The following is a 23,052-nucleotide window of genomic DNA, read 5'->3' on the forward strand; positions in this document are numbered from 1 at the left end:
TAACATGCAAAATGCAAGAAAATATCTCATATAATTTCTCACTTCTGTCATCGTAATAAGATATAACTAGGACAAGACTAAGTTTAAATACGATAGGAATCTTTTAATTTTTATCTTTTCTCGCAGAATAATGTAATTAAGTTAAAAGTTTCCTTTTTAATCGCCAATTTAATCAAAATAATAAAGTGCAGAAAATGCAATATTAAAGCGTAATTTCGTGTTATTAAGACGCGTTCGACTGGATTAAAGTGCATTCAAGTTCAACCGAGTGCAATGTATTGTAATCGCGTGTCGAAATTGAAATAGGCGTAATATACAGAGCGACTTATTGTTGGCTGTAAGTTTATTACGTGAGATTAAAGCTGAAATTCTTCTAAAGTCATCGACTTCCGTAGATGCGTAGAGATATTCTCATTGAAATGAGGAACTTGGCGATATCATATGTTTGCTATTTTTATCAGCGAAGCTCTGTTGACAGTTGACACACTCGTATAATAACTACGCGCTTATCGATAATCATCATGAAGGTTTGCGATCGTTTCGGCGGGCAATGATTTGTGCAGAACGATTCTATTCGGCGAGTCGACGTAACAATTTGCATTGTTAATTGGAGATTCGCTGATAGGCTGTGTAATGAACTCAGAGAGTTCGTTATACAATACAATCCATATGTGATTAATCGGGGTAATTGCAACGCTGGGGTAAACGCAATATTTTGCACTATGTACTCGTCATGTTATTCAAACAGACCACGTTTCTGTGATAACAATGTCCCGTGAATGTAATAAAGAAAGAAAGGGAAAGAGAGAGAGAGAGAGAGAAGGAATCTATTCGTATCGGTTTTTTTAACCAGTACATATATTTCTTCATAATATAATAGCATCTATATAAACAGAATATAACTGTCTCGTATAAAACAGAAATCTCATGGTTTTTAACTTTTCATCGTCGTGACGAGGAAACGCGCGCGACGAAGGATCTCATCTCCGCGAAGTTCGCGAGACGAGAAAGGGAGAGAGAAAGAGACATTTCGTCGCGAGTGAGTTTTTCTCGCTGTAGCTGTGTTTACGTTTTCGCATCATCCGTTTTCATTTCCTTAATTTTCTTCCGCATTACTCGACCGGCGGGAATTTAAACGAGGTCGGATAACGCGTCGCGCTCAAAGGAAGGAGCGCGAAAATTTTCCCGTTCTTTCCGCGGCGCATTTCCGGCGCGCCGCGCCTTCCCCGGAGCATTCCCGACCATTCCCACAGGGTCGGCAACCTTTTTATTTGCCTCTTGCGCATCCTGGCGCCTCATCCCTTACTAGAGTACGCGCGCGCGCGCGCGCGCGCGTGGTAGTGTGTGTATATATATATATATATATATATATATATATACATATGTGTATGTGTGTGTGCAGGTGCTTCCTTTATGACTCGCGTTGACGCCCACGAACTGTAATCCCTCGTGTAAGAACTAACGGAAGAAAAAAAGTAGTGAAATTATACGAGTATGCTTCAGCTAAAATCAAATGCTACAGAGTCGTGAGAATTTATTAGTTATCGATTTGTGTGTGATTAATTTTGATTAATTTTCCGGATTAATTCTGTAATGATTTAAATTGTGACGATTCTTCTGATTGTCATTATTGTTTCCTGGCTTTTAAGAAACGAAGAAGGTTGTGGAATATCTTTTTTTTAAATCCTTCTCAGATTACGATGTTAATATAGACATGAACTCGTCTGTAGTAAAATAAACTCTTAAATGTGACGATAACGTTATATTCTACACTGAGAAAATTATTAATTTAATAAATATTTATTTTAATATTGCCTAATAAATCATTTATTTGAAACAAATAAAAATTTATTGGTTTTGAAAAGGATTATTTTATATCAGATAAATATTTTTCACATCAAATCAATATTATTAATTTCAAATAAAGGATTTATTTGGCAGTATTGAAATAAATACTTATTTGAATTTAATAAATTTGTTTTCAGTATATGTATAAAGAAAAAAGTTACAGTTAAAAAGACGATATATTATTATTACAATATAATAATAACTTTATTGATTATGGAATCATACATGTTATTGTATAATGCAACTGATATAACCTCGTGTAAATAATTAAAGTTTTTTTTATTAACGCACTGTTTCGGATTTATTTATGTACATGAATAATAATAATAATAATAAATGGCATGTATTCAAGCATTTGATAAAAAAACATTAATTATGGTAATAATGATAATACAAATAAATACGCGATATTGCCTTCGGAAATGAGGCAAATGTTTGTCAACAATAGTTCTATAGAGTGCAAAACGTATAACTAATTCAAGTTTTCGTGTTGCATAATGAATGTGGCGCAATATTCGCGTTTATCGAGCTATATTAACTTCTCTAATCGTTTCCACGTGCATGCATGTACGTCAGTTAGTTTGAACGGTCGGTCCAACGTACAATGCATATATGCAGCCTGTGCAATACGAAAAAGATGTGTTTCCTTTACATTTTGCATTATGTATTACATTGACGAAATCTATAAACCAGTTTGTTCTAAAAACCTTGATTTAATTATGATCTATATTTTAATTGAAAATGGAATTTCTACGTGAGGATAATCAAAGTCGTTTAATAAGATATTTAAAGTCTCTTTTTCACAAACTAGTTTGGATTTTGATTTCTAACTCTTGCGCACACGCAGAATGAATAAATAATTACGAAAAAGATGTGTTTCCTTTACATTTTGCATTATGTATTACATTGACGAAATCTATAAACCAGTTTGTTCTAAAAACCTTGATTTAATTATGATCTATATTTTAATTGAAAATGGAATTTCTACGTGAGGATAATCAAAGTCGTTTAATAAGATATTTAAAGTCTCTTTTTCACAAACTAGTTTGGATTTTGATTTCTAACTCTTGCGCACATGCAGAATGAATAAATAATTAAAGATACCTGCTAATATTTCAATGTAATAATTTTTTTTCTTATTCTTTGTAAATACTTTTATGAACAATAAATATAATTAAATTTACGTATAGAAAACGGTCTGGAAAAAATGTTTGTAAGAAAGAAGAAATATATCTTTGAAAGACTGTCCGTCACCAATTTTTCTACACCAGTTAAGAATGAATTTCGTCTTCATAATGTCCATGTATAAACATTAATTCACAGAAAAAAAGGAATCCTTGATTCAAGTATATTTTTATTCTCGAACGCTATTTGATTGATTTAAGCATAGAATGCTCTTTGTAATCACAAATTTTCATTTGCCTTAATAATAAATAAGTTTGTGTAAAGTATATTTTATCCTTAAGATATATTCTTGTTTTAAAAATCGTATATGGTAAAAACAAACTTAGTCACATTTGAACTAAGAATTATTATATTTATTTGAAAGTACCGCTTATATCCGATGCACACTTGTCACTTGTCCTTGCAATATTTATAAGTAAATTTCAGCTTCAACCAAGAATATTTTGCACTTTGTTTTAAGGATAAATTATCCTTTATCCAAAATTATTTATATTTGGTGCTATTATAAGGATAAAATATACTTGAATCAAGGCATATTTGCATTCTCTCAAGGATACTGTTTTTTCTGTGTTTCATTTTGCAATGTATACTTGTATGTTCTTTCTCAGTTTGAAACATCTTTCTAATATTTCCTGTATATCCTATTCCCTTGAAAATTATTTGCATCGGCGATACGAAGTACAATTTCATGTGCAATACATTTTTCCTCGCGATAGAACGTTAGGATGCAATAGATCCTCTTGAAAGACTGTCCGTCACCAATAATTCTACACCAGTTAAGAATGAATTTCGTCTTCATAATGTCCATGTATAAACATTAATTTCATTTTGCAATGTATACTTGTATGTTCTTTCTCAGTTTGAAACATCTTTCTAATATTTCCTGTATATCCTATTCCCTTAAAAATTATTTGCAAATCGATACAAAGTACAATTTCATGTGCAATACATTTTTTCTCGCGATAGAACGTTAGGTTGCAATAGATCCTCGAATTAGCTGAAGCGATTTCGTAAAAATGCCGGCGGTAACAATAAAGAGACTCCGCCTCGCAATAATTCGTCGTGTATAAAATCCCGATCCACCGTAATCCTCGCGCGCGATATTTTAATTAAGTACAATATAGTGTTGCTATTATACATATATACGCGTTTACTATAATTCAATAACGACGTTCATTTTTATGACAACGGGAGGTGTACTCGTGCGTCGTATAATTGTATCGCGCGCAAAATTTATGATCGCCACCCGGATACGTATTTACGGCATAAATATCTATGCGCTTATGAGGCCGTGATAAAAATACAGCCCCGAAAGAAACGCTCGCGTCGGATGCGAGACTATAAATAATGGTTGCCCGCACACGTTGCAATGGATTTTCTCTTTTGAGATTCAAAAAGATATATTTCTCCCCTCTTCTCTTTTTTTTCTCACTCCCCGCAATCGTATCGTATATTCCGCGGAGAGATTAAACGGTAATGAGTTTTATTCATATTCAGAGGGGATCATATAAAGAAGCGGATAAACGTTCGTTTGAAGCCAGCAAATTGAAATTTTTGAGTTTAATAGATTTTGCCTCGTCACAGATTTATCCTTCTTATCTTGTTAAAGTTAAAGCATATAGACTTTTCGAAAAGTCTTACCGCTGTTGCATCGGTTTGCAAAGATAAAGTATATCGATTTGTATTCTTCGCCAGAGAGAGAATTTAAAAAATAATAAGGAAATTAATGATTAGTTCGACCATACTGGCTCTTATTAATAATTCGTCTTTATTAGATATGAAGTACACTTTGTTTCGACCTTAAATTTAGATCCTTTTCAAGTGTTAAAACAATTCTAATAAGCCACATAAGGATATAGAGATATAAATTATAATATGTTAAGCGCTGTGAACTTTAACACGTCGCTAAGACATTCTGTCAACTACTGATCCTGATTTATATCTCTATATCTTAATGTGGCTTATTAGAATTGTTTTAACACTTGAAAAGGACCTAAATTTAAGGTCGAAACTTCATATCTAATAAAGACGAATTATTAATAAGAGCCAGTATGGTTGAACTAATCATTAATTTCCTTATTATTTTATAAAGTATATCGTTCGACGAGCATTTTATTTATCTGAACGTGTTCGAATCACCGACGCTAATTTCTATTGACAGTCGACAAATCAACGTATGTCATCGTCGTGCTTAGCGTTAGCCATATCGCATGCATTTAAGTGCGAATCGGTTCCAGAATAGCACACGCTCGGCGGGACTCTAATCCGCGGCTGATTGCGAAACGCGGCTTGTATCGTCAGCGGATCCTTCATTACCGTTCTGTGTTTGATTTGGATTCAACGGCTACTTGGCACCAGCAGTCGCGACATGTTTGCTCGTCGGCTTTACTGAAAATATGACGCGCACGCGAGATTTTCCATGGATCACGCAGCAACGTGGATGATTTAAGCGCGAAACACGAGTAATAAAATGAAATGCAATATTTTAATCTGGAAGTAATTCTCTAGAAAGAAAAGAAAACGCCAAGGAAAATATTATAATATGCTTTAAAGAGAGAAAATAAAAATATTAACATCCAAGATTTGTTATATCTACACTTGTGACGTTCCATGCAGCCATTTTTCAAACGTAAGCATTGAAATTAAAATTGTTATTATAATATATACGTAATAAATATATATTTATATAGTTATATATCATATATATTTATAATTAAATTGTATATTATAATTAATTATTAAATATTGAAGTTATATCACAAGAATTGCAAGTTCCGATAAACTCGTAACAAGTAAATTCTCCGGATCGATTCATCGGTGAATCGCGAGTCATGAATGCGTTAACGATACATAGATACATCGAAACTATGCATCGAAATATGCATTGAAATATAAGGTCACCCGGCACGCGCTCTCGCGTCATATCTACGTTAACAAAGTGAGTTAGAACGACAGTGAGAGAACTACGTAGGTACATACAATGGCAAATCAATCGCTGACGGATTGTTCCCGGGCGAATTGTTTCCGAGAGAATCGCACCAGCGATTTTACTTACAGACCCGCAGCGCGATCGTAAAGCCGAAGAAGGCTTTGTTCCTTTTTTTTTTTATTTTCCATTCTCGCTCTTTCTCTCCCTTTTCGATTCATTGGACGCGAATCGATCAGAAAACGGGCGAATCTAACGAGATAAAAATCACATCCGGCGTCATATTCGCGTCTCTCGCGAGAGATCGGGATAGAGAGGAGAGATATTAAACCCGTGAGTCACGATTCACCTTCAATTTCAACGTTCGCTTTCTTCCCGCGCAGCGATATCTGATTTCCCGTCGAATGGCCCGTCCTCGGCAGATCCGTCCCATTTTCTTGCACGAACGGGCAACGATACACAAGGGAGCGGGAAATAATCGCGGGATCGAGGAAACGACGAGGACGAGGACGACTCGACCTAGTAGGTCCTATTAGCGACTTCCAGTTGATGCGCGAACGATCTCATAATCTCGCTCTTTTATATCCTCGCACTTAGATAAAACGGGAGATAAATGCGAAATCCGGAAATTGCATTTAACAGTACGAGCACACGAAACGTGCTCCCGGAAACTTAACGTGGATTTACTAACTTGACGTAATTCGATTTCTAACATCAACGGAGATGTAAACCCGCTCAGATCTCGCACGACCCGAGATGAATTTCTGCCGACGCCTCTTGCTTGCGAGCACAAAATCCAGCCGAAGAGGGGCTGGCTTGCATAGGGATGCGATTGCATCGTGATTATATCGAGACAACCGTGTCATTAAAAATTATTACAGAAAGAGACCCTGCTTCTTTCTCGATATATGATATTTTTCTGTAACAGAGAATGGGAATTAATTCATGATTTCTGTGTCTCTGTTGGAAGTTTCCTATATTTTTTTAAATAAATATAATGAAAAGAAAAAACCACATATTTTGCATAACTTATGTATATATATATATATAGAAAATATAAATGTTTATCAATCAATTTTCCTAATTAAATGAAAAATATTGTTGTAATTATTATAAATAAAATGAATTGTAATGAGCGACAGTATATATAGTAAATAAATTGTTCCAATATATATATTTTATTCTATATACATTTCTATTTAATCGAATCATTACATTAATATTATTACGTCATTTTGAATCACATCTTCCACAATCTATCAACCTTCAACATAAGTAATAGGTATAATAGTTTCTGATAAGCGCTTGATTTTTTAAATAAATCCAGCTGAATTATTACAATCGGATCTAAAGACGAGTTAAGTAGTTCTTTGGACTCTTAATGCTTCCTTTCCGATCAAATGGAAAAAGAAGAAGGGGTGGGAGGACAATTGAAGAATCGATACAATCGAGAAGTTATTTTAGCGGAAAAGTAGAAAGAACGGCCGTTAAGTCTCCGGACTTTTTCAATTCACGGCGACTTGAGAAAAGTTATGTTTCAATAACGGATCAACTATTAAGCCAGAGCCAAGATTTTGACAACGGCGCAATTATTTATGGACAGCTTCATCGTTTACGTAATTTCGATTCTCTTTAGCTTCTTCGCTCTACTTGAGACAGAGAGAGAGAGAGAGACGATTGGAATCTGTTCGAACATATTTTGCCTAAAATACACATATACTCGCATATGTACATATCTATGTACAGTTCCGGTGTCCACGATAGCCCGGGGTTGGTTCAAAGGTCTCTTTGCCACGCTCATAACTGCCAGCGGAGGCAATTGCGGCACCAGGTTATATTCCAGCTGTTGCGGTAACCGCGAACTGAGAAGACTCCGTTTCCTAGTTTCTCCACCCGCCTCGCGATCGTCCCCTTTGTCATTCGAAATTCTCTATCCATCTGCACTCGGAAACCACGATACTCGTATTACACCCTATCCGCTTGACTGTTATAATCCTAAATCAGGATTGAATGCGACGGACATTTTAAATAATAAAACGCGCTCATTGACCCGATTCTCAAGAAGTGAGAAAACTTGAAAAGTTAAACTTTTCTCTCTAAAGTTAAACCAAATTTATTGAATTCGAATAGGTATTTATTTTAATACTGCCAAATAAATCATTTATTTGAAACTAATAATATTGATTTGATATGAAAAATATTTATTTGATATAAGAAAATTCTTTTTGAAACAAATAAATGATTTATTATGCAATATTGAAACAAATATTTATTAATTCAGTCATTTTTTCCAGCGTAGCTCGGCAATATTTCGCGTGTTCTCTCTTCCGAAAGAAAATTTATTTTCATGTTTTTCTGCAAATTTTATGACGTGACCTTTCTTGGCTCTCTTAATTTTCGAAAACAAAAATAATCGCGGGATTTCATTGTCGCATTGTCTGCAATTCACGTGAACGCGCGAATAAAAATAAGCCTAGGAAATTCCGACACTCGGGCGTTATCGTTATCGCTGTATTTATCCAAGTCTCGCGTCGAACATTTTCATACATACATATACAGATATTATCGCGGCTCACTTGACGGATTGCTTCGTGAATTTTAATTTTCCATCACTGCCTCCGGACGCGCGTCTTCACGCCCGAGTGACACCGTCGGCGGTGTGCGACGACGTGTCGCGCGTTGCGTGTGACAGGTAGCAGCGGTCTGTCACTGACAAATCACTCGCGGCTCGCACGCACGTAATAATACGATAATTCCGGGCAGAGCACGACGAAATACGCAACGAGAGGGCCTACTATGTACTAACGCGCTCTGGTAGAACACACGTCCGTGGAGCCCGTTTAAATGCATCCGACATGCGAATTCGACGATGTGGCCAATTCAAATTTCGCGTTGCTCGAAATAGATAAAAACCGGTGCGTTTGTTGCAGCCCGCGCAAGTGCGTGTAAAACGGCACGGATATTATCTCGTAATACATTCCCGGCGGATCAATTCGTGCGCGAATCGTTTACGCAACAAGTGATTCCACGACGATTAAACAGAGAAATAAAACAAAACGCGGCGTTTCGCGCGCAATATTTGTAACCGTGTTTACGGAAACAATCGGAGAGATTGCAAGTTTTTTTTTATTGTACAATAAATGTAAACGGACAAATATTTTTTTTCCTGTAAATTCGAGACTTGGTATTATTTTTGAAAGAGATCAAAAAGCTAAAAGAACCGAGAGAGCAGGTCGTTCTATCATTTGGATTCTCCTCAGTCATCTTGTGCAGGTGTTCTGTTGCTGTTCCGGGGTCGTTCTGTCTATGTCACGTGTAATATACCGCAGAAATAATCGATTTGTTCCGTTTTGACGAATGCGACGCTGTCATCTATCTGTCTTCCTCTGGAATCTTTAGATGGATTTCGATAGAGTTTATCTTATCGATGCCGCCGCGATTTATAGCCGATTCGGAAAACGAAGGGACAGATTACAATGCGTTTCGGTTCTATCCATTCATGACTTTAGCTACAGAGTATTGCGTATCAGCTACCCATATTTACGATAGCCAAGTCTACGCTTTACTTTTTCCAGCTTATCGTGATTTCCGTTAAATGCACCGTTTATTAATTATATTTCGAGAAGTCTGCCCTTTTTAAATAATTTATTAAATTTAGTGACACAACAAGATATGGCAAGAATTATTTATTTCATTCATAATATTCGTAATAATGTTGTTATAATTAATATAATTTGTAACAGCTCTTTAAAAATTGTTATAATTAATATAAATCAATGATCAGTAATCACATCACTAATTTATATATCAGTCACATTAAAATCTGATTACAATTATAAAAAAAACATAATACATATTGCTACGTTTTTTTAATTCATTAATAACATCATAATATCGGTTGAAACATGTAGAGAAATTAGAGTTATGTCTTGTTGCGATAAATGCTATCGTCCATTCTTGGCGAGCATCAAAATGCAAAGTTAATCCCTTCGTGAAATTTCTCTCTGCGTTCGACGTCGTTCATTCGATCTGTACTGGTTCGATTCTGTCTCATGTCGTCGATGCAGACGTCGGTCTCGGAAAAGGAGGGACCAAGATGTTGTCGTCATGATCGTCGTCGTCGTCGTCGTCGTTGCGTAAGCGTCTCGACGTCGAGGCGTCGCGGCGTCAGTTGTTCGAGTACCGCCAGAGATCACGGTACGCGAAAAGATTGCCAGCCATTCGGAATTTCTCTCACGATCGTCCTCGATGTCGGACAGCGCCGATAAAAGTGTCAGTGTCAAAGTCAGCTGATCAGCTGACGCGGCTCGCGAATCTCGTTTTGCTCCGCAAAGCGCCCGGCGAATTGAACCCGATCTCGCGGTTATTTCAAGGTCAATGTTCTGTCAGAACCACGCGACTGACAGAAACACGCTTGGCTGTCAACGCAGGCGCCACGCTGATTGCCGTCGTTCGATGCTTTCGGAATGCGGGATAAGAAAATGCGGTGTTAGTTGCGAAACGCCTTAGAACTATGATATGGGATGAATCATTATTATTTCAATCTAACACTGCGGTTATTTTTAGTATGCATTTTTTGCGATTTGACACTAATCGAGAAATTCTATCATTCTTTCTTTCGTTTAGAGAATTCCTATTTTGTAGGAAAATATAATTTTAATTTTGATATTATATCGTTAAGATTCAGATGAAATAAATCTATTTTTAAATTCTAGATGTTATTCTGAATACGAACTTTTAAAAATGCATAAATCTGTAATTAAGTTAAGAGTTGAGATATTTCTGTTCACAAATTTTCGAAATCTAATCAATACGCAATATATATATATATATAATATAGAATTATTTATAAATTCTAAATAAAAACGAGGCAATAAGTAATAATTGCAAACTACATACAAACTTAAATGCGATAATTGCTAAACGTCGTAATAAATTTTGTGAGCGTTCTCCTTTAAAATGTCTTGTTGCTGCTTTTCTCTCTTAAATTCTTTTGCGACCTTCCTTTGCGGAATTTTCGTACTTCCGGTAATTTACACGATGCAAAGAGAAAGAACGTTCGCAAACAGTGCGTCTTGTAAAGGACGTGATTAAATTAATGCAATGCTAAAGGAAACTTATTCAATTACTAGACCATTCGACCTTTTTAGAAATTACTCGATTTAATTTAGTGAATACACGACAAATTCATTAATTAATTCCATTGCCAAGCCGAGAATTATAAGTTGAATTATAAAAGCGGATTTAAAAGCTTCACATAATATTTAATTATAATTCTGGCAGTAAAGTTATATATATATATCATATGTATGTAATATGTATGTAAAAACATTTTTCTTGTATACTTTTTTTAATGTTATAAAGACCAATTTTAAAAATCGCAGCTAAATTGTGATTTTCTATAATTAAATCACAGAAGGAAAGGACAAATTAAATGGAAGCATCATCTTTCAACACAAAGTTTCCTGTATGTGGTTGCCAATTCTAACATTCTAGGAAATTTTCCATTTTAAATCTGACGTGAGATCATGAGGTTACTTTTGTAAAAATATCAATTATTTTTACATCTCCTTGTTATCACACGTAAATTTAAATATTACCTATTGTTTGGTATGCAACATTTAATTTTTAAGAGAGAAAACAAATTACCTAGAATAAGACTTGTCTAAATCATTATATAATAAATCATATTCTAGATAACAGAATAGATTGCACTGCGTTGCGCTTATTTGCGAAAGAGAGTGATTAATGACTGAAAATCAGTTCTGTCTCAGGTTAGAGCTCACGTTCAAATACATTTCATATCAGTTTGAGTTCATGAAAATTGAGTTTAATCGTTTTTGGAGCGATTCAAACGCGCTTTCCATCAAAAATACTATTAATAAATGGAATTCATGTCACAGAGCAAAAAACTACAAAGAATATTTACGCTTTGCGAATCAATGTTACAATAACAAGTTAATTAATATGATATTGATATTTTCTTAATGAAAATATCCGAGCACTAATAATTTTCAACTAATTAATAAACGGAAATAAGCGAATCCTTATAAACTAAGTTCAAAAACTCGCAAATATTTACGAAATAATCTTAAGTCGATTTTTTAATATAATTTTTAATTTAAACTTTTAATTATAAAAATAATAAAATATATCTTGAAAAACAAGAAGCTATATTACAAATAATCTTTCTCGACAATAATGACAATAAAATCTTGTTGACTCAAAATGAATTTCAAATTAAAGAATTTTGTTTTTTTGTACCATTAATATAAGAATAGCAAAGAAGATATATTAATATACATTTTATTCTACATGTAAGAGAATATGTTGTTCTTTAGAATATGATATATTTATGTCTTATGATAAATATTTATCTCCAAAATAATAATAATTTTATCTTTATAGATTTACAGTACAACAACAAAATACAATTTTACATTTAAAAAGAATATATATAAAATTATGCAGAGACAGTATATGTACATAAATTTTATAAAAGAAATAATTTATACATTATCATACTTTTCTGATTTGAACATCTCTACATATATTCTTTTATTAATAAAAGAGGCAGACGTATCTCATCTCCAGAAGAAAATAATCTCAGTCAAGATTACGTACGTTTTCGTCGTCGTAAAACCACAAATTGGGATCCTGCCTGAATTTTTCATTATACATGACGCACAATTGGTCGCAAAGCGTCTATCCTTGTCAGCCGACAGGAAAACTTGGTTCTTCCCCGAGCAATCGCAACCTATATCAGTCAATCCGGTCTTATCTAAGCCTTTCCCGCGCCTATAAAAGACAAGCGTCTTCGAACGATATTTAGTGATTCGCGACTATAGCAATTGAACGCGCCGTGATCTTTTCTCATCATTCTTCTCTACCTTGTGTGTCGTATCTGGTGGAAGCAGTGCCTACTCTGTATTCCTCGACTAAGGTGTATCTTTCTTCCGATCGAGTGTGCTGCGTGATGCATTCGAAGGGATAAGGATCGGACAAAGAGATCGCGAGAGAGTCACATTTGGGTGGTTTGTGCATGCGAGAGACACTTATGACGGGGTCCAGCCGAAATCCGTCGTCGAGCACGTCAGATATATTTGGGATATCGATTGGAAGCAGTGGAGAAGAGAAGGTGAGTTGCCTCCTGCTCGTCGCAGATCATTAGGGATTACGCCTAGGATATTCGCGTTGATTAGATCGAATCGAATTGGTGGATCATATTTTGGAGAGATCCACCTTTGAAAGGGTTCGTCCGGAATATCGCGACGAATACGAATGAGAAAGACGTTCATTCGAAGGGATCGTTTGTATCGGACGTGATTGAATCTAGATTTCATCATCATTACTCATACTTGCGTTGTCGAGATTGATTCGATATCGCGCGATTAAATTAACTAATCGTATCATAGCTTAGAAAAGCAAAGACTTCTATACAAATATACTTGGCGCGTATCTCTATTTATTTTTATTCTCGATATCTTTATTTATTTTTACTCTCGACTCATCGTTTCAATCGTTCTAGTATATGTCAACGCGTTTATCGAATTATCGTCATCAATTTTGTACAGTAATGCTCACCTGCCTAGTTTCTTCGCTTTGTCTCAATTAAAGAATTCATATTATAGTGACATGATGTAACTTATATTTCCTCTTTTTTCTCTCGTCTCTCATATCTGTCACCTGGGCAAATTTTAATTATTCGTTTTTCGATATTAAAATTTAAATATCTCGAAGAGAAAAAATGAGAATATTCTTCTGAGATATTTTGAGATAATTTGGGTATTTGATGGGATGTAATTATGAGTTACGATGTTATACATTACGTGAGCAAACAAGGCCGTACGCGTAACAGGAGTAGATGTAATAGGAAATTGAGAGCTGCATCAAAGACCAATGTGTCTGCCTACAGGCTATAATCTGTAGTCACGTTAAATCAGTTACCTTTGATATCACTCGCAGTGCGTTCATCGCGTGTGCGTAGCATATAAATTATGTCGAACCGGAGCGCTGCGTATAAAGTTGAGGGGCCGTATTATCGTTGATCGAGAGCAGTCGATATTGACTGCTCTCGCTCGCAAACTCGCAAGCCTGCAATCTCGCAAACGATCCACGATCGTTACCGAAGGTTACGTTTATGATTACCCTTCATCATCACTTTTTACATCTGATTATGAATTTTTATGATTATCCGAAATGAAAAAAACCATTTTCCTTCATTTCTGGTCGCAATAAAGTCTGACTGTTGCCAGACGACCCGAATCGATCTATTTTTATCGCCTCGCTTGCTCGATGAAGAAACCAACGATCTTTTAAGCATCGTTGCCAAGTTTTTCGACAAAGTTTTCAATTGAATCCGCTTGACAACACTCATCCGCCTTCTTCTTGTTTTTGTATAAGAAATAAGTTTCAAAAAGAGGAGACCAGTTGGCTTCCAAAAATAAGCTCATCGATTCGATCGTCGATAAGCTTATTTGATTTATCGGGCGCGTTCTGGAATAAGTCCCTTCAAGCTCCTAAGCCGATTAATTATAAAAAATATTACGAGCAACATTGCCAGTACATTCTTGTATAATTAAAAAATAATATAATTCGTTATACGAAAAGTTTAAAATATGGATTAATTAAAGTTCCGTTTTAACTGACATAAAAGCAATGTTAAAAAAAGTCAAAATTATATATTAGACGTATGTCAAAGAGAAGAAAAGAGATTTAGTTTTTGAAAAATCTGCTGAAAATATTAATCTAATGTCTGAACGACAAAGGAATCAATAAACATTTTTATTTCATACGAGATGTTTCTGACTTCTCGCTTAAAATTTTTATAAATCGTTTTAAACGTTATAAAATGAAAAAATTAATATATTGATAAAATATAACTTTCTAATTCTAATTAAAATTAAAACACATACTAGAATAAAATATGTGTATCTGTGTGATCAATTTTTAATTAAAGCATTTCTTTTTATCTATCTTTTTACTTTTTTAATAACATTACTTGAAGCATAAATATTATATACTGAGAAATTACATAAGATTTCACAATATTACATACGTTAAATCAGTTAAGTATTTGATATTTGGATATATAAAAGTTTTCTTCTAAAATGTTTGTTTTTACGATGCTATTAATAAGATATATATAATTTCAAAAATTTTTAATATATACATATATATATTACGCACATTTTTGTGAATTGTATTCGTGAGACTATTGAAAATAATATGTCAAATATTGCGGCAAGTAAAAATAGCAACATCATCGATTGCAGTCGTAGTTGATTGTGAAATGTTATCAAAAAATTATATAGCGTCATGTTGTACAAACGTTATCTAAAACGCACGATGTTGCAAATCGATAAATTAATTTTATCATATTTCATCAAATGTATTCATTGGATTACATTGGATAAAAATAAACTGGTGATCCTTCTTTTTATTAAAAAAATATATATATAAACAATATTTTAATATAAACTTAGTTATATATAAATTAATCAAATCTTCAAACAGCGTCAGCTATAACTTTATCATTATTTTAATCGCAAACATATTTTGAATCTACAATTATCTAATTTAAAATTTATAATTTTAATTGTATAATACATGAGTAATTATGAAATCCCACGAACAGTGATTTCATTAATGTACTGTCATAGAATGTTCGTATTATGCATACTTTCTTCTCGTTTCACTTATAGAAATACGTATCTACACGAATATCTTACAATTAATCATAAAAATATTTCAGAAGAAAATAAAACATTCAAATCTCTTTTTATTAGAAACGTATCTTTAATCTACGTCCACAATTTAATAATTACAATCGTTAATATTCATTCCCAAAAAGTTCCCGATAAATTGTGTTTATAATTTATTAATAATTTATAAACATCAATCTGAGAATTTCAGCTTCATTGATGATTTTGAAGAATTAATCCTTTTTTCATCGACAAAACAATCAGTTTATACATTTTATGTTTACTTTTAGCTGTAAAAACGATGAGTAAAATTTTGATAACGAAAGATAACGTAGATAAAATTACACAGAATAATTTTCCAACTATACAGAACAGTTATTGGACAGTGTTTTTCCAATTTTTTGTTATCAATCAGTTTATACTTGCCTGTTATAATAACTTGACAATTTCATATCAGATTCTTTCTTTTTATCAATATTTTATTAATAATACGTGAAATGTGAGCTTTGCATATAAATATAGAAATTTTTCTCTTGTGAGAGATTTCGAATAAAAGAAAAATTAGTTGAATAAATTTGTATTAAAAGTTCTAAAAATAAAATCACATTTTGCGAATATGTCAGAAAGTACGATAATCTCGATCAGCAAGCAATTCACATGTCTGATAAATCATGAGTGTAATCTTATTAATCGAGTTTCTTGTCTAATAAGAAATGTACATCAAATTCCGCTAATTAAGGTATCGATCAAAGATATCAAAATGACTCGTCAAAAACACGATGCATTATCAATACATACTCGACATTCTTTTGATAGTTACAAATTATAAAAAAAAGCTACTATAAGGAAAAGAATCTCACTATCATTATTTTCTGTTTTTTTAATTATATTTTATTTATAATTTATTTTTATTATAACATATATGCATTTCGTCTTTCAAAAGTCTTTTGTGTAGTCGCTTTGCTGGAATTACTAGAGGAAACTCGATGTTAGATGTTCTATAAAGATAACGTTCAGACTAATAGCGTGAAACGGAGAAGATTTCTGCGGACACGTCTGTTTCGCGTTGATTCTTGCAACAGTATTAAACCAGAAACTCTCGTAACGGGATTGAACGGTCGACAAGTCAAGGAGTCACTTAGTCAGTTGCGAATGTTGGGACGAGGATTTTAAGCTTTGTTACGGACGAGACACTGTGTACGCTCTAATTCTCTTCATTAAGCAAGCGCTTTAATTTCCGTGATTGCAACCGTTAGTTTATCGTTAAAAATCGAGCGTAAAAATAATGTAGAACAGCAGAAAAAAAATGATACCATCGCTTTCGTTCCTCATCTCATTTAATTAATTAAGATCTAGATCGCTTTGGACTCATAATTTAAAGATTCACAGAAAAAAAGAAATCCTTGATTCAAGTATATTTTTATTCTTGAACGCTATTTGATTGATTTAAGCATAGAATGCTCTTTGTAATCACAAATTTTCATTTGCCTTAATAATAAATAAGTTTGTGTAAAGTATATTTTATCCTTAAGATATATTCTTGTTTTAAAAATCGCATATGGTAAAAACAAACTTAGTCACATTTGAACTAAGAATTATTATATATATTTGAAAGTACCGCTTATATATCCGATGCACACTTGTCACTTGTCCTTGCAATATTTATAAGTAAATTTCAGCTTCAACCAAGAATATTTTGCACTTTGTTTTAAGGATAAATTATCCTTTATCCAAAATTATTTATATTTGGCGCTATTATAAGGATAAAATATACTCGAATCAAGGCATATTTGCATTCTCTCAAGGATACTGTTTTTTCTGTGTTACTATACCATCTATATTTCTTTAATAAAATTAAATAATAAATTTGCATTACGCAATAAACGTTACAGAACTTACAAGAAAATTCTTGACGCAAGTTTAAAAAATGTTTATATTTATTTTGCGACGAAACGCAGAAACGAGAAACAATTGCGTTGCAATTGTGTTGTCCGAAATAGCTGTGATCGGAATAAAAGGGCGGATGGACGTTACTTCCCGAATATCTCACAATTTTCATCGATTTTCGAGCGAATTCATTCTGTTCCCGCATCCGACGGCTGACCCGTACGCGTTAGAACTACTGAGAGAACTCGTTCTACGACTTTTCTCTCCATCGTATTTTCAAGGCGCGATGTCTCCTGGGGTAAAGTCAGTTGTTCCTTTCGCAGGTTACATCGAGATACTCGGCGAATCCCGGTGGATAAAACCTCGTCTTAGTAGGGATGATCCTGCGAAATGGCCCCACAGTGGCCACGAATCGATTAGCTACTGAAAGAACGTTGCCATGGCACAAACCAAATTTTCTCACCCCGTTTTATCTCGTTATTTCGAAATACTAAACTAAGCGGCGCGTCTCGCCGCGACGCACATTTCGAAAACTCGAAGAGAAAGAGAACAAAATGTCGCGAAAATATAAATACTCTCGAAGGATGTCGTTTCTTCGTATTATCTCGTATTATTAATGTAGAATTATGATGTATAATCGCGATAAAATTATGAGTGGCTTCGATGCGCGTGACAATTTAATTAGTCTTCTGTTTACGTAGTTAGAGAGTAAGCTTAAGTTGGCAAATTAAGTTGGGAAATTAATCATTATCCCCTGTGTATTCAGCGACCCGCCCAATTTCATACCTGGCAGCGGGAAGTCTGTTGCGTCATTCGAATCGATTCGCATTGCTTCTTCCCTGTTGCGAAAGAAAATTTTCACAACTTTCCGTCACGCTTCGACATTAGTTAACGAAGTTCGTCCGGAGCTTCTCCCTCTTTTTTGTTCGCTCGCGGAAGTTCGTGTCTGTCGAGGATATCAAATCTTGGATTAATTTCTGACATGATGTATTGCGAAGTCATCGATCTTCTCTCGGCTTTCGCGAATTGCAACATCTGCAGGGATATTACGAGCAAAAACGATTTCAAAAAGTCGACTCTCCTGTATTCGTCGTAAAAAATTTACGACATCGAAAGTTATTATTTATTAGCCTCGTTATTATTATAGCTCGTCGATTATTCAGATCTTATTGTTGTTCCGCACTAAAACGTTCAGTTATAAATTCGTTTCACAATTATGTTTCATTGCTTTACAACGGAGGAATATATAGTAGTGTAATCTCATCTCGCTTATTAGATCGATTACTATCTGCTTATAACTTAGAAACTCAATTCAAGCAGGAATAATATATCGTTTATTGACATATGAAAAATTTTTTTCCAAAAGAAATTTGATTAAGCGCATTTCTATAATTCTTGAAATATATCCAACATATATTAAAGATTAAACAGTGAAAACGAACCGTCCGGCATTTTTCATAAACTTCGCTATACGAAAAATTCGAATTCAAACCAAAGAACGAAGGCGCAGCTCGCTGAACTTGGTTTAAAGATATCCGAGAAATCTCGCCGGAAGGAGAGAGATCCGGGGGAGAGATGCTGGGTCCCGCATTTCGCTTGTACCATTCATACGTTCTCATTTTGCAAAAGTCACATTACACAAGAATGTTTTCTTCGACTTGTTACATTTAATTTATTCCTCGGCGGAAGCAGAATAGCGCGTAAAGTGTACGCGAACCGAATAAGTATGTCGCGCTTTTCCCTTCTTGGCACTTCCTTCCAACGCTCGTATTTTCCGCTCCCTCCTCCCCCACCTCCCCCCTCTGTCTACCCATCGCGTCATCATTTTTCATTTGGGAAAGAGAAGGGCATCGTCCAACGAAAACGGATGCGGAACCGCGGCCGTGAATCGCTGCATTCGCGCAAGAATTGCAGTCGGAGGAAGAAGCGGGAGAGCTTGAAAGTATGATGGAAATTAATTTGCCGAGCTTAACGAACCCCGAGGCTCACAAAGCAACGGGAGGTACTGACGGAACGTCGTGTTAATTACATTGAGACCAGCAAGAGTAGACGGAGCGAAGACGGATTTTTATTTCCTCGAGCGAGAAAACATTCGCGATTTGTATGCGTATTTCCCGATATATTCGCAGGTTTTTTTTCATCGCAGAAATAGATGCGAATGAGAAATATCAAGAATGTATATATAGGTATCTTTCGCGTGTGAAATATAGGTGGGACTCGTGCAAATACCAAGCTTGTTCAGCTAATTGAAGCAAATATGCGTATGGCGGCGAATAAATAATTAAAAATAACCATAAAATATTCACGGCAATTTATGTATGACACGTTGTTCTGCGAGTCTTGAATTTATTTCGTGTATTCAGTCCTTCGGAAAGGAAATAATATTTCTACATCATTAGAATAATAATTTCATTAAATCGTGTTCTTCGTATAAGACCAATTGTTATCTTTATTTTTTGCCTTAAAGTACAATAGTAGAGGGAAATTAATTTTTGCAGCGAAAATTAATAGAGATCATCCTTAGTGTATAAGAGAGAGATAGATAGATAAAGAGAGAGAAAGAGAGAACCGTAAAATAATAAATCGCCGATTCCCCGGACACGTGTCTCGAGAGCCGCAGACCACCGAGGATTACGAGACGGAGGTCGGCTGGGAAATTAGTTTCCGAGCTTAATAGAGTTTCGCGAGCGCGAAAGATGGGCAGCATGCCGGAGGCGACGACGACTACTAAAGCTCCCTTCCGAAAGTTTTCAGCAACTTTGGCAATTTTTTCAATTAGCCGCGATTTTTCAGCGATGCGACGGAGCAACGCTCGATGAGTGCAGATTGCGCGAAATTCCTCCCGTGTTTGTTGTTGGATTCTGCTTCCGCTCTACTTTGCGATTTCCCGACGCCCTCTAACGACGTTTTACGTATATTGGAAAAGTCAACGCGACGTTATGAAAGCGCGTTTCTCAGCAGCTCCGAGACGAAACTTCTTTATTCCGGGAATATAAATCCCGCGGGATCCATTCTTCTCCTCGACAATATATCCTTTATGTCATTAATGGGTCGGTATTGTGTATTACGTTATATCGCGGCCCGATGAAACGCGGCAAATGCGTCTCGCTATCTCGATGACAGCTATTTCCGGCCGACTTCCGGTTTGATCGCATCGATGATTTACGAGCTCTGAAAGGAGCTCTGAAAGGATTGATATCGACGCGGTTAGTTTTAAAGCTGCATTTTCGCACACGAGTCAACTGCAACTTGCGGCTGTTGACATCTTTTCATTCTGTCGTTCGATACGATTCTTTTATTTTTATTTCGAAGACAGAGAAATATGTATCCATGAATGTGTGTTTTACACACGAACGAGAATCGCAAGATACTCCGCTATTGATTTTGCGCGTTACTTTAAGATTTCCAAAGGGGTTGCAACAGTTTCGGAGACAATTTATTTGTCTGAAACCGATAGGTCGGTCGTGTTACATCATCCGGAACGAGGGGAAAATTTTATAAACTCCTTCGTGTGTCAGATTCAACAGTGGGAAAAAAGGAAAGTCGAAGAGCGGATCGACGGCTTATTTGAAGACTGGGAGACAAATGAAATCGGGAAATCCTGCTCCGTGAAATAGGATCATCCGAAATCGTGTTTCACCAGGCATTTAAATACTCTTGACATTTCGCAGGGTTGGGAAAGTTACTTTGTAAAAATAATTAGTTACAGTTACAGTTATTTTATTGAAAAAGTAACTAGTTACAGTTACAAGTTACTGATTTTAAAAAATAACTCATTACAGTTACAGTTACTCAAAAAGTAACGAGTCGTTACTTTTCAGTTACTTTTTAAAAATAATTATACATTATTTTAAATATAAGGAGCTTACATTTTATGCACAATCACAGTCAAATATTTAAAAAAATTCTTGAAGCAAATCGATCAATTATTACATTTAAGAATTTTTTTAAATATTTGACTGTGATTGGTCGATTTTAATTATGTGTTATATTATTTTATGTACACAAAATGAAAATTTTAGGTAAAAGATTAAATCATATGAAGATCCATATGCTACTGTTAACAAAATTTAATTTAACAATATAACGGCTACCAAACTTAAACACGATACTTTTAGCGAATGTTTCCAAAAAAAGTAACTGTTAAAATAGTTACTAGTTACTAAAAAAATGTAACTAAGTTACAGTTACAGTTACAGATGGAGAAAAGTAACGAAGTTAAGTTACAGTTACCGAAAAAAAGTAACTGTAACTGTAACTTCGTTACAAGTAACTCGTTACTTCCCAACCCTGACATTTCGATATCGAAACGAGACGAGAGAGCAAATCATTTGCGATTTTAACGTCGGTTAGATCATTCTCATTCGTGTTCGTATTGTGAAATCAAAATGACCGCGATCAATAAAGATGTGCGATACTAATAAAGTTTTAACGAGTATATCTAATACGAACAAACTTGAGATTTTATCGACTCGATACAATGTGATTTAGTTTACGAAACTTGACAAAGTGATAAGAAGATTATCGCGAAGTAATTGGAGACGAAGATAAGTCACGCGATAGCGGAAGTTACATCGTTCAAAGAGCATAAGAGTAATTACACGGGGCCCTTATGCTGTTCTAATTTTGAACGTGATACAACAAAGTTCTCTCTAGTCTACCATGTAGTTAAGCAAACTAAAAATATCGGAATTACAAGAGTAATCTATCGAGAGCGGAGACAATCTCTGAATTTGTCTATCTTTAAAGATGCAAAAAAAAAAAAGAGAAAAAAGGGTGATGAACAACTTGTATAATTTCATAGGAATATTGACTCAGTTAGAGAGAAGCCTCCGCAATCGCGTTCTCGTACACTTGTCCGCTCTTTCTCGTAATCAAACACATCCAGCATCCATCGGAAAAAGAGCCACGTGAAACGCCCCTCGTCAGTACCTCTTTTCCCTGGCTCTAACGAAGTCTTGTTCGTCGACGCTTTTCATCGCGCGTTCTTAAAAGCATCGACCAGGCGAGTTTTTAACGTCGTTTCTGACCGATCCCGTTTCATCCTCGCCCGATCGCTCTTAACATCGAGGAACGCGATAGCGCATTTGCATATCGCAAAAGTCGTCGATCCGTCGCGATAAAGTTTCCTTCTTCCCGGGAAACGCGTGAGAAACGCGTACGAGGTGAACGAGACATCTCGTTAATAACATAGAATGTCGAGTGAACTCGCTGTTGCTGTTAATGTAGCTCGTAGCGGCCGATCGATTAATTAACGCGGCTACCGCAGTGTCTAATCATTGTTTAAATTGGGTACTTCGACGCGCAAACATATGATATAGTAGATAATGGTGAGAGTAAATACGGGCGCCATTTGCGTCGCAACATGACTAACTGCGTGAAACATGCGTTCGATTCGAGAGAATTGCTCATTTCCGAGGCCGGTATCTCGATGACGAGGACTTTTGCCCTTGGCTCTTCGAATTGTTTCGCGTATTTTCTATATGATGCGAGATAAAGCGT

The 23,052-nt window shown here is 35.1% G+C and overlaps 1 protein-coding gene across 8 annotated transcripts in view; it reads left to right on the top strand.

Moving 5' to 3' along the window:
* The window catches only part of Mdr49 (Multi drug resistance 49), a 58,337-nt gene that overhangs the window by 14,612 nt on the left and 20,673 nt on the right, over positions 1–23,052 (top strand). For 2 of the 8 annotated variants that reach the window (XM_029314206.2, XM_085486280.1), the window contains exon 1: positions 10,120–10,231. The exons of 4 other annotated variants lie outside the window; for them this stretch is intronic. The gene's annotated coding sequence lies outside the window, so the exon portion shown is untranslated. Of the gene's footprint in view, positions 1–10,119; positions 10,232–12,549; positions 13,098–23,052 lie in introns of those variants that run through there. 2 more of the 8 variants (XM_085486274.1, XM_085486278.1) reach the window with 2 other exon arrangements.

Source organism: Nylanderia fulva, unplaced genomic scaffold, assembly GCF_048542155.1.
Source record: "Nylanderia fulva isolate GAGA-0341 unplaced genomic scaffold, ASM4854215v1 Scaffold41, whole genome shotgun sequence".
NCBI classification, from domain to species: Eukaryota; Metazoa; Arthropoda; class Insecta; order Hymenoptera; family Formicidae; genus Nylanderia; species Nylanderia fulva.